The following is a 15,534-nucleotide window of genomic DNA, read 5'->3' as shown; positions in this document are numbered from 1 at the left end:
GGCATCTGCCCAAGGGCACTTATATGTACAGGTTATGTTTCTACCTCAGGACATGTGCTATTACTCTTTTATGTCGTTATACCCGTTTTATATTTTCCGTATGCTATTATTCATGCCTTACATACTCGGTACATTATTCGTACTGACGTCCCTTCTTGTGGACGCTGCGTTTCATGCCGCGCAGATCAGCAGACAGACGGTTTTGGTTCCTAGAAGCCTCACCAGCAGCACTTAGCAGCGCTCCAGTTGTTCCGGAGCCTCACTTCCTTGGTACTATTTTGTGTATATATATTCGGGCATGACAGTACTCGGCCCTTCTTATGTATATGTGTACTATGTCTAGAGGCTCGTAGACAGATATGTACAGTTAGATATGTTGTATTTTGGTATCTTAGCGTCTCTGTATAATGTGATAGCAACACTTACTAGTCTATGTTTATGATGACACGGCTAATGTTAAAGCTCAGCAATGAAAAAAAAATGTATAGCACAGTTCCTACGGCCCGCTGAGAAGTAAAGGTAACATGATAGACGAGGGGTGCTCGGTATAAGTATCGGGTACTCGTCACGACCCCTAGTCGGGTCGTGACAGAAGTGGTATCAGAGCAGTTCGGTCCTAGGGGTTTGTCTACGAGCCGTGTCCAGTAGAGTCTTGTTTATGGGTGTGTAGCGCGCCACACTTATAAACAGGAGGCTGCAGGGCATTTAGGAAATATGACCTTCCTTGTATTCTAAGATCACGCGATAGAGCTATGCTACCAGGTTTCCATATTCCTTCCCTAATCCTATGTTATGGTTTCAGTAATGTCGATGAATAGATCAGCCTCAGATAGTGGGGGCACCAGTAAGGCCCCTAGAGTATCTCCAGAGCCGAGCAAGAGGAGCCTCGGCTATTCGATTGAGTCAGATCCGTCAGAGGACCCAGCCACAATTCCTCCAGAGTTCCTGACTCCCAGAGCAGAGGATCCTGCGGAGGACAGCTATGATATAGATCCATCGGAGGACCCCGCAACAATTCCTCCAGAGTTTCTGACCCCCAGAGCAGGGGATTCCACGGATGGTGACTATGATACAGATCCCTCAGAGGATTCGACGATGACTCCTCCAGAGCTTCTTACCTCCAGGGAGGAGGATAGTTATGGCACAGACCCGTCAGAGCACTCTTCTGGGACGACGGAGGAGGAGGCTTCCGGGGATATGCCAGTTGTACCTGTGATGGAGCACTATGCCAGTCCGGCCACCTCGGAGAGTGCTACGGATTACTCCTGTCCCTTGTCCTGGCCATCAGTGAACCAGGAATCGCCTGGTTATCTATACTCTTCCGAGTCAGATGCGAGAAATGACAAGAGTCAAACGAGCGGAGAGCAGACAGACGAGGATGAGGGGCATACTTCACATGGCAGCTCCCCGAACCAGGCTCGAGATTGATCGGCTACAGGTATATGAGATTTTCTTTGAAACTTTCCATGTATACGTAATCTCTGCAAAATACTAAATAATGACGGCAGACAGAAATTCAAAAGGGGCCAAGGACTTAGCGGTTAGGAGTAATGGCGACTGAGATGTCTCCGCCACCAGTGCGAATTTAGGAACCCCGGATAAAAGATAGTCATATGTACGGATGGGAGTGACTAGCGAAGATTTAAACAGAGGCAATATGGAAATTGTATGGTCCCGAAAGTGAAGATAGGAGCGGGACCCGCCGTAAGGATGTTTTGGGAAGTCGTTAGAACCCCGACTTACCTTAAATGATGTGACAATGGTCGTGCGGGGCAGTCGATATAATTATACCAGCATTCACGTATTAAAATGCGCAAAAGTTTCAAGGTTAAGCGTGCTAGGGTGAGAGCAATATCAAGATGGGTGACCCCTGGGAAATATGCTGAAAATTTCATAGATGTGGGAACAAGAGAAGAATGTGTAATTAGGTAGTCTAATGTAAATTAGAGTGTGTGGGGTGGTTAGAAACCCTATAGAAGTCATGTAGGCTGAGACGGACTAGACTAGCAGAAGGGGAGAAGGCATGACAGAAAGGGTATTCAAGACTAGGGAAAGTTGATTAGCTTTTGGGAGTGGTTGTAAGTAAAATAGTGGGGAAATGTATATATATATATATATATATATATATACATGACATCCTATCGGTGATTGTAGAACCCTAACAAACAGTGTTGCGATACATAGAATGTGCTAGTTGAATGAAATCCAAAGGACGTAATGAAAGGTATGAGTATGGATGTCACAGGGTAAGACTGATGCCGAAACCACAAGGCTAAAAAAGGCCTAATGCGGTGATATACGGGAACATATCAGGCAAGGGAATAGTCGCAACAAACTCCGCAAAGAAGGAATCGCAATTGTAAAAGACCGCGGAAGACGACGATTATTTAAAGGGCACAGGCGTGTGTAGACCCTCTTAATGAAGGAAGGGAGGACATGTTGGACCTAAAGTGGACTATGACGGTTCAAGAACCAGTAAAGGGGACTTGTTAACGCAGAGACAGTGTTCGGAGCTAAATCAATTGACCTACGACTTAGAGGCAACCTAAGCTCCTAAAATGGATATGTTAAGCGATATGCGAGATGTCTACGAAGGAGACCTCCCCGAAGTATTATGATACACTATGAGGCCAGATTGACATTCGAGGATGAATGTTCTAAAGGGGGAGAGGATGTTATATCCCGCATTTTAGTACAATCGGATAATTCAAGGTATTGCGGGGAGATGACAAACAAGGTCTTACTTTTGTTTTGTTAAGCATATGAGTCGCTTATAAAGAATTTAGAAGCGGAAATATTAAGAAAGGTCAAGGGCATAAAAGGAAATTCGGAATATGACTCGTGGAAATATGGAGAAAGACGAAGGGCAAATTTGGAAATTGGGAAAAATTTGTTTTCATGAATTATGAGAACTAGCCAAACACAATTGGGCTTGGAATTTTTTTTTGAGAAAAATTAAAGGCCCAACCGGCCATGACATGGGCTAGGCCCATGTGGGGGTTCAATTTATGAGATAAATAGATGACTAAGTCATCTTTATCTCATAAGACTCTAGAAATTTCAAGAAAAACAAGCACAAAAAAAAAAGGAGAAAACTTCAAGGCCATTCGGCCATAGTGAAATTCCACAAGAAAAATTGACAAAAATTCCTCCAAAAATCATTTCCTACCAAGTAGAGGGTCCTTAACAAAGTGGAGTTGTTGTTGAAGCAAGAAAAATTCATAATCATACAAGTTGCCAATTGTAGACAAGTGAAGAAGTGAAGGAAAAGGAAGGTGAGAACTTGTGCTCTTTTATATGTTATGAATATTTATGCATGTTGTAGTATGCAAAAGTGAATGAAAATTATGAAGAACAAGAATATAGATGTGGTCGTGCATGCCTATGTGTGTGTAGAGACCATGTGTTAATTATTTTATTTAGTGTTTGGTTGTTATTGTTGTGAATGTTATGTGGAAAATGGAAGTTGAATGATTTTGGAGAGATTGTAGTTGTGAATGCATGATGAAGCCGTGTGTGTGCATGGAGTATATAGCCGTGTATGTGTGTGGTATGGTGAATGGATAGTGAGCAAGTTTTATTTAGTATTTTAGTTGTTGCGTTGTGGATTTTATATTGCATATAAAGAATCGATAAGCGTGGTGAAGTATTAGTAGTTGAAAGCTTGTTTTGGAAAAAGTATGTGAATTGAATATGTGGATCGCTAATGTGGTTGTTGAGTTTATGTTGATAGTTTGGCTGGGTTTGAATTCCCGGATTGTGATTGATCAGAATTTGGCTAAGTTGAATGTTGAGGATGGTATATTTACAGAGGAAGTGCTGCCAAAATTTCGGTAGCCAAGTGATACCTTAAGATTCCAACACTAAATACCCTAATGAAAGTTTGGGTAAATGTGACCAAATTGCAGATTTTGGTGGAGTTGCAGCTTGAATTCGGGATAGCAAAAGGAGCGGAAAGAGGTATGTAAGGCTTCACCCTTCTTTCTATGGCATGTCTTAGACGTAATAAGTTGGGTACGAGCCCCGGGGACAACTCTATTCCCCGGAATCCACATCCAAAGTTTCCTTTTTTCCCTTCAGTAGAATTGAACTAGAAGGTGCGCGAAATGTTGGAAAGACCTCCTAAACCCCTAGAACTTGTATAAATGGGACCCGACTACCATAAAACTCTCACAAGTAACGCCATGACATGTAACATATGCAAATCGTATACGCTACCTCATTCGGGCCGAGGTGGGCCCGTTGCTCTCGGATTTTCCTTATAGTTCTGTTTGACTTACTTGAAGTTGAATCCAAAGGGGGCCTTTGATCCCGATTCCGTTACTAAATGATAAGTACTATGACTACTCTACCGAGGATACTTTTATGATGACAATGATAACGACGATGTTAGACAAGAGAATATGCCTATGATAAGTACGACCGGAATGATGCTACAGCTAAGATTTCTAAGCTAAGGATTCAATGTGAGCATGAAAGTAATAAGCTAGTTCTTAAACCTTATTTCTACTTCCTAGCTATGGCACTATTTCCTATGGATTCCCAAGCCTATGAGTTGACGTCTATGGTGCCATGATTCCATTCTATGTTTACTTTTGATACTATTCTCCGTTGGTAGTCTCGCCTTAAAATACTTGTTCCTTCAAGGAGAGACAAGGCGACCATGATTGTTCCATAATATAATCGGAGGTCACCGACCTTACGTCACTCCGATGACTACATGATTCTTCTTTGGGCTCTCCTGCGTGCCTATGTGACATATGTATATAAGATATGTAAATGCATATAAGACATGTAAATGTATGTAAGATATGTGTATATATATTTATAAAATATGTACATGACACATGTACATGCATATGACGAAAGAGCCAGGGCGCTATAGACGCTGATATATGCACATGATACACGTATATGTGTATGATAAAAGAACCAGAGTGCTATAGACGCTGGTGTATGTACATGACACACGTATATGTGTATGATAAAAGAACCAGAGTGCTATAGACGCTGGTGTATGTACATGACACACGTATATGTATATGGTGAAAGAGCCAGAGCGCTATAGACGCTGATATATGTACATGATATATGCATATGTATACGGGGAAGATGGAGATAAGGGCAGAGCGTTACATACGCATATCCACCTGATCAGTTGGCATTACATGACATGACATCGTCCCGGACGCGGGATGTGTATATTTATGGTTAAATGGATCGGCTGCCGACGCCTCGGCAACATGACATGTTCTACTTTTATAGATATATATGAACAAGAAAATATTTTCAAAGGAAAGCTAAGCATGCATGGCATCTGCCCAAGGGCACTTATATGTACAGGTTATGTTTCTACCTCAGGACATGTGCTATTACTCTTTTATGTCGTTATACCCGTTTTATATTTTCCGTATGCTATTATTCATGCCTTACATACTCGGTACATTATTCGTACTGACGTCCCTTCTTGTGGACGCTGCGTTTCATGCCGCGCAGGTCAGCAGACAGACGGTTTTGGTTCCTAGAAGCCTCACCAGCAGCACTTAGCAGCGCTCCAGTTGTTCCGGAGCCTCACTTCCTTGGTACTATTTTGTGTATATATATTCGGGCATGACAGTACTCGGCCCTTCTTATGTATATGTGTACTATGTCTAGAGGCTCGTAGACAGATATGTACAGTTAGATATGTTGTATTTTGGTATCTTAGCGTCTCTGTATAATGTGATAGCAACGCTTACTAGTCTATGTTTATGATGACACGGCTAATGTTAAAGCTCAGCAATGAAAAAAAAATGTATAGCACAGTTCCTACGGCCCGCTGAGAAGTAAAGGTAACATGATAGACGAGGGGTGCTCGGTATAAGTATCGGGTACTCGTCACGACCCCTAGTCGGGTCGTGACAGAAGTGGTATCAGAGCAGTTCGGTCCTAGGGGTTTGTCTACGAGCCGTGTCCAGTAGAGTCTTGTTTATGGGTGTGTAGCGCGCCACACTTATAAACAGGAGGCTGCAGGGCATTTAGGAAATATGACCTTCCTTGTATTCTAAGATCACGCGATAGAGCTATGCTACCAGGTTTCCATATTCCTTCCCTAATCCTATGTTATGGTTTCAGTAATGTCGATGAATAGATCAGCCTCAGATAGTGGGGGCACCAGTAAGGCCCCTAGAGTATCTCCAGAGCCGAGCAAGAGGAGCCTCGGCTATTCGATTGAGTCAGATCCGTCAGAGGACCCAGCCACAATTCCTCCAGAGTTCCTGACTCCCAGAGCAGAGGATCCTGCGGAGGACAGCTATGATATAGATCCATCGGAGGACCCCGCAACAATTCCTCCAGAGTTTCTGACCCCCAGAGCAGGGGATTCCACGGATGGTGACTATGATACAGATCCCTCAGAGGATTCGACGATGACTCCTCCAGAGCTTCTTACCTCCAGGGAGGAGGATAGTTATGGCACAGACCCGTCAGAGCACTCTTCTGGGACGACGGAGGAGGAGGCTTCCGGGGATATGCCAGTTGTACCTGTGATGGAGCACTATGCCAGTCCGGCCACCTCGGAGAGTGCTACGGATTACTCCTGTCCCTTGTCCTGGCCATCAGTGAACCAGGAATCGCCTGGTTATCTATACTCTTCCGAGTCAGATGCGAGAAATGACAAGAGTCAAACGAGCGGAGAGCAGACAGACGAGGATGAGGGGCATACTTCACATGGCAGCTCCCCGAACCAGGCTCGAGATTGATCGGCTACAGGTATATGAGATTTTCTTTGAAACTTTCCATGTATACGTAATCTCTGCAAAATACTAAATAATGACGGCAGACAGAAATTCAAAAGGGGCCAAGGACTTAGCGGTTAGGAGTAATGGCGACTGAGATGTCTCCGCCACCAGTGCGAATTTAGGAACCCCGGATAAAAGATAGTCATATGTACGGATGGGAGTGACTAGCGAAGATTTAAACAGAGGCAATATGGAAATTGTATGGTCCCGAAAGTGAAGATAGGAGCGGGACCCGCCGTAAGGATGTTTTGGGAAGTCGTTAGAACCCCGACTTACCTTAAATGATGTGACAATGGTCGTGCGGGGCAGTCGATATAATTATACCAGCATTCACGTATTAAAATGCGCAAAAGTTTCAAGGTTAAGCGTGCTAGGGTGAGAGCAATATCAAGATGGGTGACCCCTGGGAAATATGCTGAAAATTTCATAGATGTGGGAACAAGAGAAGAATGTGTAATTAGGTAGTCTAATGTAAATTAGAGTGTGTGGGGTGGTTAGAAACCCTATAGAAGTCATGTAGGCTGAGACGGACTAGACTAGCAGAAGGGGAGAAGGCATGACAGAAAGGGTATTCAAGACTAGGGAAAGTTGATTAGCTTTTGGGAGTGGTTGTAAGTAAAATAGTGGGGAAATGTATATATATATATATATATATATACATGACATCCTATCGGTGATTGTAGAACCCTAACAAACAGTGTTGCGATACATAGAATGTGCTAGTTGAATGAAATCCAAAGGACGTAATGAAAGGTATGAGTATGGATGTCACAGGGTAAGACTGATGCCGAAACCACAAGGCTAAAAAAGGCCTAATGCGGTGATATACGGGAACATATCAGGCAAGGGAATAGTCGCAACAAACTCCGCAAAGAAGGAATCGCAATTGTAAAAGACCGCGGAAGACGACGATTATTTAAAGGGCACAGGCGTGTGTAGACCCTCTTAATGAAGGAAGGGAGGACATGTTGGACCTAAAGTGGACTATGACGGTTCAAGAACCAGTAAAGGGGACTTGTTAACGCAGAGACAGTGTTCGGAGCTAAATCAATTGACCTACGACTTAGAGGCAACCTAAGCTCCTAAAATGGATATGTTAAGCGATATGCGAGATGTCTACGAAGGAGACCTCCCCGAAGTATTATGATACACTATGAGGCCAGATTGACATTCGAGGATGAATGTTCTAAAGGGGGAGAGGATGTTATATCCCGCATTTTAGTACAATCGGATAATTCAAGGTATTGCGGGGAGATGACAAACAAGGTCTTACTTTTGTTTTGTTAAGCATATGAGTCGCTTATAAAGAATTTAGAAGCGGAAATATTAAGAAAGGTCAAGGGCATAAAAGGAAATTCGGAATATGACTCGTGGAAATATGGAGAAAGACGAAGGGCAAATTTGGAAATTGGGAAAAATTTGTTTTCATGAATTATGAGAACTAGCCAAACACAATTGGGCTTGGAATTTTTTTTTGAGAAAAATTAAAGGCCCAACCGGCCATGACATGGGCTAGGCCCATGTGGGGGTTCAATTTATGAGATAAATAGATGACTAAGTCATCTTTATCTCATAAGACTCTAGAAATTTCAAGAAAAACAAGCACAAAAAAAAAAGGAGAAAACTTCAAGGCCATTCGGCCATAGTGAAATTCCACAAGAAAAATTGACAAAAATTCCTCCAAAAATCATTTCCTACCAAGTAGAGGGTCCTTAACAAAGTGGAGTTGTTGTTGAAGCAAGAAAAATTCATAATCATACAAGTTGCCAATTGTAGACAAGTGAAGAAGTGAAGGAAAAGGAAGGTGAGAACTTGTGCTCTTTTATATGTTATGAATATTTATGCATGTTGTAGTATGCAAAAGTGAATGAAAATTATGAAGAACAAGAATATAGATGTGGTCGTGCATGCCTATGTGTGTGTAGAGACCATGTGTTAATTATTTTATTTAGTGTTTGGTTGTTATTGTTGTGAATGTTATGTGGAAAATGGAAGTTGAATGATTTTGGAGAGATTGTAGTTGTGAATGCATGATGAAGCCGTGTGTGTGCATGGAGTATATAGCCGTGTATGTGTGTGGTATGGTGAATGGATAGTGAGCAAGTTTTATTTAGTATTTTAGTTGTTGCGTTGTGGATTTTATATTGCATATAAAGAATCGATAAGCGTGGTGAAGTATTAGTAGTTGAAAGCTTGTTTTGGAAAAAGTATGTGAATTGAATATGTGGATCGCTAATGTGGTTGTTGAGTTTATGTTGATAGTTTGGCTGGGTTTGAATTCCCGGATTGTGATTGATCAGAATTTGGCTAAGTTGAATGTTGAGGATGGTATATTTACAGAGGAAGTGCTGCCAAAATTTCGGTAGCCAAGTGATACCTTAAGATTCCAACACTAAATACCCTAATGAAAGTTTGGGTAAATGTGACCAAATTGCAGATTTTGGTGGAGTTGCAGCTTGAATTCGGGATAGCAAAAGGAGCGGAAAGAGGTATGTAAGGCTTCACCCTTCTTTCTATGGCATGTCTTAAACGTAATAAGTTGGGTACGAGCCCCGGTTAAAGCATGTCTATGGCAACGCTTACTAGTCTATGTTTATGATGACGCGGCTAATGTTAAAGCTCAGTAATGAAAATAAAATGTATAGCACAGTTCCTACGGCCCGCTGAGAAGTAAAGGTAACATGATAGACGAGGTGTGCTCGGTATAAGTATCGGTACTCGTCACGACCCCTAGTCGGGTCGTGACAATTCAGGACCTCAGTTCAGAGATGATTCAGGTCAGTCAAGGCCACCTGTACCACGATGTTCCCAGTGTGGGAAGTTGTATATGGGTCGATGCCGATTGGGCTCAGATGGTTGCTATTCATGTGGTCGACCAGGCCATATCATGCGTGATTGCCCCTCAGTACATGGTAGAGGTAGGACCCAGCCATCAGGGTCGGCAGCCGGATCTTCAGCATCTGCACGCCCTACGGGGCCAGGTTCACATGCGCCAGTCGGCCATGGTAGAGGCAGAGGGAGAGCTCCCACTTCTAGCGGTCCTCAGCACCGTATTTTTGCTTTGGCTGGACGCCAAGATCTTGAGTCTTCTCCTGACGTGGTCACAGGTATATTATCGGTATTCTCTCATGATGTATATGCTTTGATTGATCCGGGCTCCACATTGTCATATGTTACTCCCTATATAGCGGGTCGATTTAAAATCGAGCCGGAGTCGATCAAACCTTTTGAGGTGTCTACACCCGTGGGTGAATCGGTAATAGCTAGCCGAGTATATAGAGATTGTGTAGTTGTGATATGTGACTGCCGTACTATAGTTGACTTGCATGAACTAAAGATGGTAGATTTAGATGTCATTATGGGTATAGATTGGTTGGATTCTTGTTATGTCAATGTTGATTGCCGGATGAAAATGGTTCGTTTCCAGTTTCCGGGAGAACCAGTTTTAGAATGGAAAGGAAATACGGCATCACCAAAAGGTAGGTTTATTTCCTATCTAAAGGCAAGGAAAATGATCACAAAAGGGTGTATTTATCATCTAGTACGAGTTCAAGATGTTGAAGCTGAGTCGCCGACTCTACAGTCAGTTTCAGTGGTGAATGAATTCCCGGATGTGTTCCCGGAAGAGCTTCCAGGCCTTCCTCCCGAGCGGTAGATTGATTTTGCTATTGAGGTGTTTCCAGACACTAAGCCTATATCTATTCCTCCCTATAAAATGGCTCCCGCAGAATTGAAAGAGTTGAAAGAGCAATTGGAAGATTTGCTTGATAAAGGCTTCATTAGGCCTAGTTCATCCCCGTGGGGAGCACCCGTATTGTTTGTCCGAAATAAAGATGGCTCGTTGAGAATGTGCATTGATTATCGGCAATTGAATAAAGTGACGATTAAGAACAAATATCCTCTTCTGAGGATTGATGATTTATTTGATCAGTTGCAAGGTGCCAAATGGTTTTCAAAGATCGATTTGAGGTCCGGGTATCACCAAGTGAGAGTTAGGGAGAAAGATATCCCTAAGACAGCCTTCAGAATGAGATACGACCATTTTGAGTTCCGAGTAATGTCATTTGGGCTAACCAATGCGCCGGCAGTGTTCATGGACTTGATGAACAATGTGTTCAGGCCCTTTCTGGATTTGTTCGTGATTGTATTCATCGACGATATCTTGGTGTATTCTAGAACCGAGGCAGAACATGCGGATCATTTGCGTATTGTCCTTGGAGTTCTTCGAACTCGAGAGTTGTTTGCAAAGTTTTCCAAATGCGAGTTCTGGTTGAACTCAGTGGCATTCCTAGGGCATATTGTTGCAGCCGATGGTATTCGAGTGGATAGCCAAAAGATTGAGGCTGTGAAGACTTGGCCACGGCCCACAACTCCTACGGAGGTACGTAGCTTTCTGGGCTTAGCAGGTTATTACAGGAGATTCGTTGAGGGTTTTTCTTCTATTTCTGCACCACTTACAAGATTGACCCAGAAATCGGCAAAGTTTCAGTGGACAGATGTGTTATATCCTGCATTTTCGAACGTCGAATTATTTGTAAGCTGAGGTGGGGCCCACACATCTATTTTTTTTTTTGGGACATGTGAAAAGTTATATGAATCGTATATGTAAATTTAAACACAACCCGTGAAGGGCCCTGGGGCCAAATCAAAGTGGAAGCCCTCCAAACGAATATTTTTAAGAAAACGTTTTCGGATGACCTGACTTGGAGGGGCAAAAACGGCATTATAAGTTTAGAATTTGGGAAAATGCCCAGATATAAAAGTTGTAGATAATTGAAATAGCTTTCCAACGGTAGGTCGTGGGCTCCCAGGCGACATCGGTACAAGGAGATATGGACATTTTAAGGCGGAAAGGTCAAGCTGGGCAGTGAAATGGGCCCAACCCGATTCCAATCCGGGTCAGGCCCATTTCCTTATTATTTAAGGGAGTTTTCAGCCTCCTCCTCCACATTTCAGATCAGAAAAGATCCAGAAAATTCCATTAGAGAGAGAGAGAGAAAACTTCAAGGCTAAGAAGGTCATTTTGATCAAAATCCGAGCTCCGAATCCCGAAGCTCATGAAGAGAAAAACGTTGTACGTTGCGTTGCCTTCAATTTGAGATAAATATTGGTCTTGGGGGATGAAATTTTCGTGGTGGATCTTCTGATAAGGTATTTATAAAATTCCTTTTATGTTATTAAAGTGTTTATTTAGAGTTTTAACGAATTAGAACGGAGAAAACAGCATTATAAACTCGTTTGTTGTTTTGTTAAAATTTATGGGTGAGGGGCTGTTTTAATTGAAATTGATGGACTGATTTGAATTAATATTTTGGTTGTTTTAATCATGGATTATGTGAGGAGAGTGAAGGAACTTAATGGTTATTAAGTTGTTGTAGGAAAACATACAACTTTGTTATGGTTTATGTAAAAATGGAAATGAAAGTATCAAGAGGAAAATTATGATTATTGTGGATGAATTTGGAAGATGGAAATGTATAATGAACTTGTATGTTGAAGGTTAGGAAAAATTGGAAAAGTAGTGGCTTAATGGAAAGTTTGAATGTTCGCATACCTTATGAATATTGGGTGAAAATGGTATGGATGCTTCCGATGTATGTTGTAATGAATTTGGTGGGTGATGAATATCAAAATAACAAGTTTGGTTTGGAAATGTAAGTTTGAAACGAAAGATGTGCCGTTATGCCGAAACGATGGCTAGTGATGCCATAGTGTGTGTTTTAATGTCTGTTGTTGTTTTTGCTGTTGTTCTGGGTTGTTGTGTAGTGAATTGAGCCGAGCTAAGTCTCGGGGATGTCTTATATACAGAGGAAATGCTGCCGAAATTTCGGTAGGCAAACATGTGTTAAGTTGGATTATTGAAAAGTTTGAAACTAACAAATGGTAAACTTGACCATTTCTAGATTTTGGACGAGATTGGGATCGACGCCAAGCGAGCGTAAGGCGCTATCGAGGTATGTGAAGCATTTTCCTTTGTTCCTAGGCATGTTCTGGATGTGATAGGCTCGGCCGCGAGCCTTAAGTACGACTCCGTTCCCCAGAATTTGAGACGGAAAACCGCTCTAATTCCTTCAATTCAATTGAAGCTATTTTCTTACAAATTGCCTTTAAAGTGAATTTTTGTACAAAACTCCCCTAAACGGAGTCGGAACACTTCCAAACGATTATGGATGACCTCATAAGGTCTATTAGCGATAATTTACATATGTTGCCTCGAGTTGGTCCGAGGCGGGCCCGCAAGGCCCGATATCTTCTGTAATACATTAAATACTTCCGTTTTGTCCGATTTTCTCAGAAACCATCTGAACTATTATTTTGATTATGATACAACTATTTTTATGAAATTCTTATAAATTAACTTCTGAACATCTGAGAATCCGATTCTGATAATAATCTGTCGTGCCTTCCCAAGTAGGATATAGGCGCGTACTATGCATACTATCCGTATACTCTGATTTTGGCTCGCCGTTTGGCACCCTTTAGTCTGATTGAGTCTGTATGTGAGTCTGTATGTATGTGGTTTCCCATGGATCTGTTCGTGGCTGTCTCAATGCATTCCTTCACTGCATCCCGGGCCAGGTTCTGTTATCGTAAATATTTCTCTGCACTGTTCACCGCGTCCCTCGGCGTACGGGCCAGGATCTGTATGTCTGTATGATACTATGATCTGTGTATGGGGATGGCGGCCAGGATGGCATATGATCTGATCTGATTCTGTCTGTCCACCGCGTCCCGTACTAAGAGGGCCGGGTTCTGTTACCGCGCCCCCAGACAGGGCCGAAATCTGTATGTCTGTATGCATGTGCCATCAGTATCTATATAAGCACATGCCTCTGTATGATTCTGTATGGTTCAGTATGACTCTGCACTACTCTGCATGCATAATTCTGTCTGTCCGTCTGAATTACGACTATGTCTGTATGTCCATATGGCTTCTGATTCTATATGTCCGTATGGATTCTGATTCTGTATGTCCGTATGGATTCTGATTCTGTATGTCCGTATGGATTCTGATTCTGCTCGTCTGTCCGGATTATGATTCCGTCGGTCTGTCCAAACCATGATTCTGTTTATCTGTATGGACCACGATTATGTATGTCTGTCTGGATCATGACTCTGCCCGTCTGTCTGATGTATGGTTCTGTCCGTTATGTTTCTGTGACTTCGGTTCGGACTATGATTGTATCTGTTATGTTTCTGCTTTACATACTCGGTACATTTTTCGTACTGACCCCCGTTCTTCGGGGGCTGCGTTACATGCCCGCAGGTACAGGCGCACTCGGTGACACGCCGCCAGTCTAGGGCACAGGTTCTGCTATCTTGAAGAGCTCATTTTGATTCGGAGCATGTACTTTGGTATATATATCTTCTGTTTTCCGTATGTTCTGTATGTATGGAAGTTCTGGGTACGGCGGGGCCCTGTCACGTCATATGATTCTGTATGTCTGTAGAGGCCTGTAGATAGATGTGTGGGTTACGGGTTTCGTCTGTATGTTAGCCTTATCGGCTTATCTGTAAATGTCTGCATGTTCAGGTATATATATATATGTTTGCGCGCGTGCCGTATTTGTATCGGCCTACTTCTGTAATATCCGTTTGAAAAGAAAAATCTGTACGATACGAAATTCGGTCAGGTAGGTATGTACGGGTACCCAACTAGGGTGCCAGTCGCGGCCCACGGGGTTGGGTCATGACAAGATGCTTGCGAACGTAGTTTCCAAGAGTTGAAAGATAGGTTGACTTCTGCACCAGTCTTGACACTTCCAGAGGGATTGGAAGGATATGTTGTTTATTGTGATGCTTCAGGTGTTGGGCTAGGCTGTGTATTGATGCAGCACGGTAAAGTGGTTGCATATGTTTCAAGGCAACTGCGGAAACATGAGCAGAATTATCCGACCCACGATCTAGAATTGGCCGCAGTGGTTCATGCTTTAAAGATATGGAGACACTATTTATATGGTGTCCATGTGGATATTTATACCGATCATAAGAGCCTTCAGTATATTTTCAGGCAGAAAGAGTTGAATTTGCGGCAACGACGATGGCTAGAGTTGCTAAAAGATTATAATGTTGATATCTTGTATAACCCCGGAAAGGCGAATGTTGTAGCTGATGCTCTCAGCCGCAGATCTATGGGAAGTTTATGTGATGTACGACCGGAGAAGAGAGAAATGACTCGTTAGCTTCAGCAATTAGCTAGCCTAGGAGTCCGAGTAGTGGACTCAGGTAACAAGGGAACTACTATTCAAAATTCAACAGTTTCGTCGCTAGTCGCGGAGGTGAAAGAGCGGCAATACGAAGATCCCATGCTAATGCAGTACAGAGATACACTCCCCCTGAAAGAGGAGTCATCATTTGATATTTCAGGAGACGGAGTCCTTCGATGTTGAGGCAGATTATGTGTTCCCGATGTGGCGGGGCTACGCCACAAAATATTGAGAGAAGCTCATTATTCCCATTATTCTGTCCACCCCGGAGCGACGAAAATGTATCATGATCTCAAGTCTATATATTGGTGGAATGGGATGAAGAAAGATGTAGCGGAATTTGTGGCTCAATGTCCTAATTGCCAACAAGTGAAAATCGAGCACCAAAAGCCGGGCGGATTGTTGCAAGCTATAGAAATCCCAACTTGGAAGTGGGAAGTGATTAACATGGATTTCATTACAGGCTTACCCCGTTCTCGACGTAGGTATGATTCCATATGGGTGATTGTTGATAAACTCACAAAGTCAGCTCACTTCTTGCCAGTCAG

This window comes from Lycium barbarum, chromosome 5 (assembly GCF_019175385.1).
Source record: "Lycium barbarum isolate Lr01 chromosome 5, ASM1917538v2, whole genome shotgun sequence".
Taxonomy (NCBI): Eukaryota; Viridiplantae; Streptophyta; class Magnoliopsida; order Solanales; family Solanaceae; genus Lycium; species Lycium barbarum.
The sequence above is the reverse complement of the archived record's forward strand: the minus strand, read 5'-3'. Positions refer to the sequence as shown.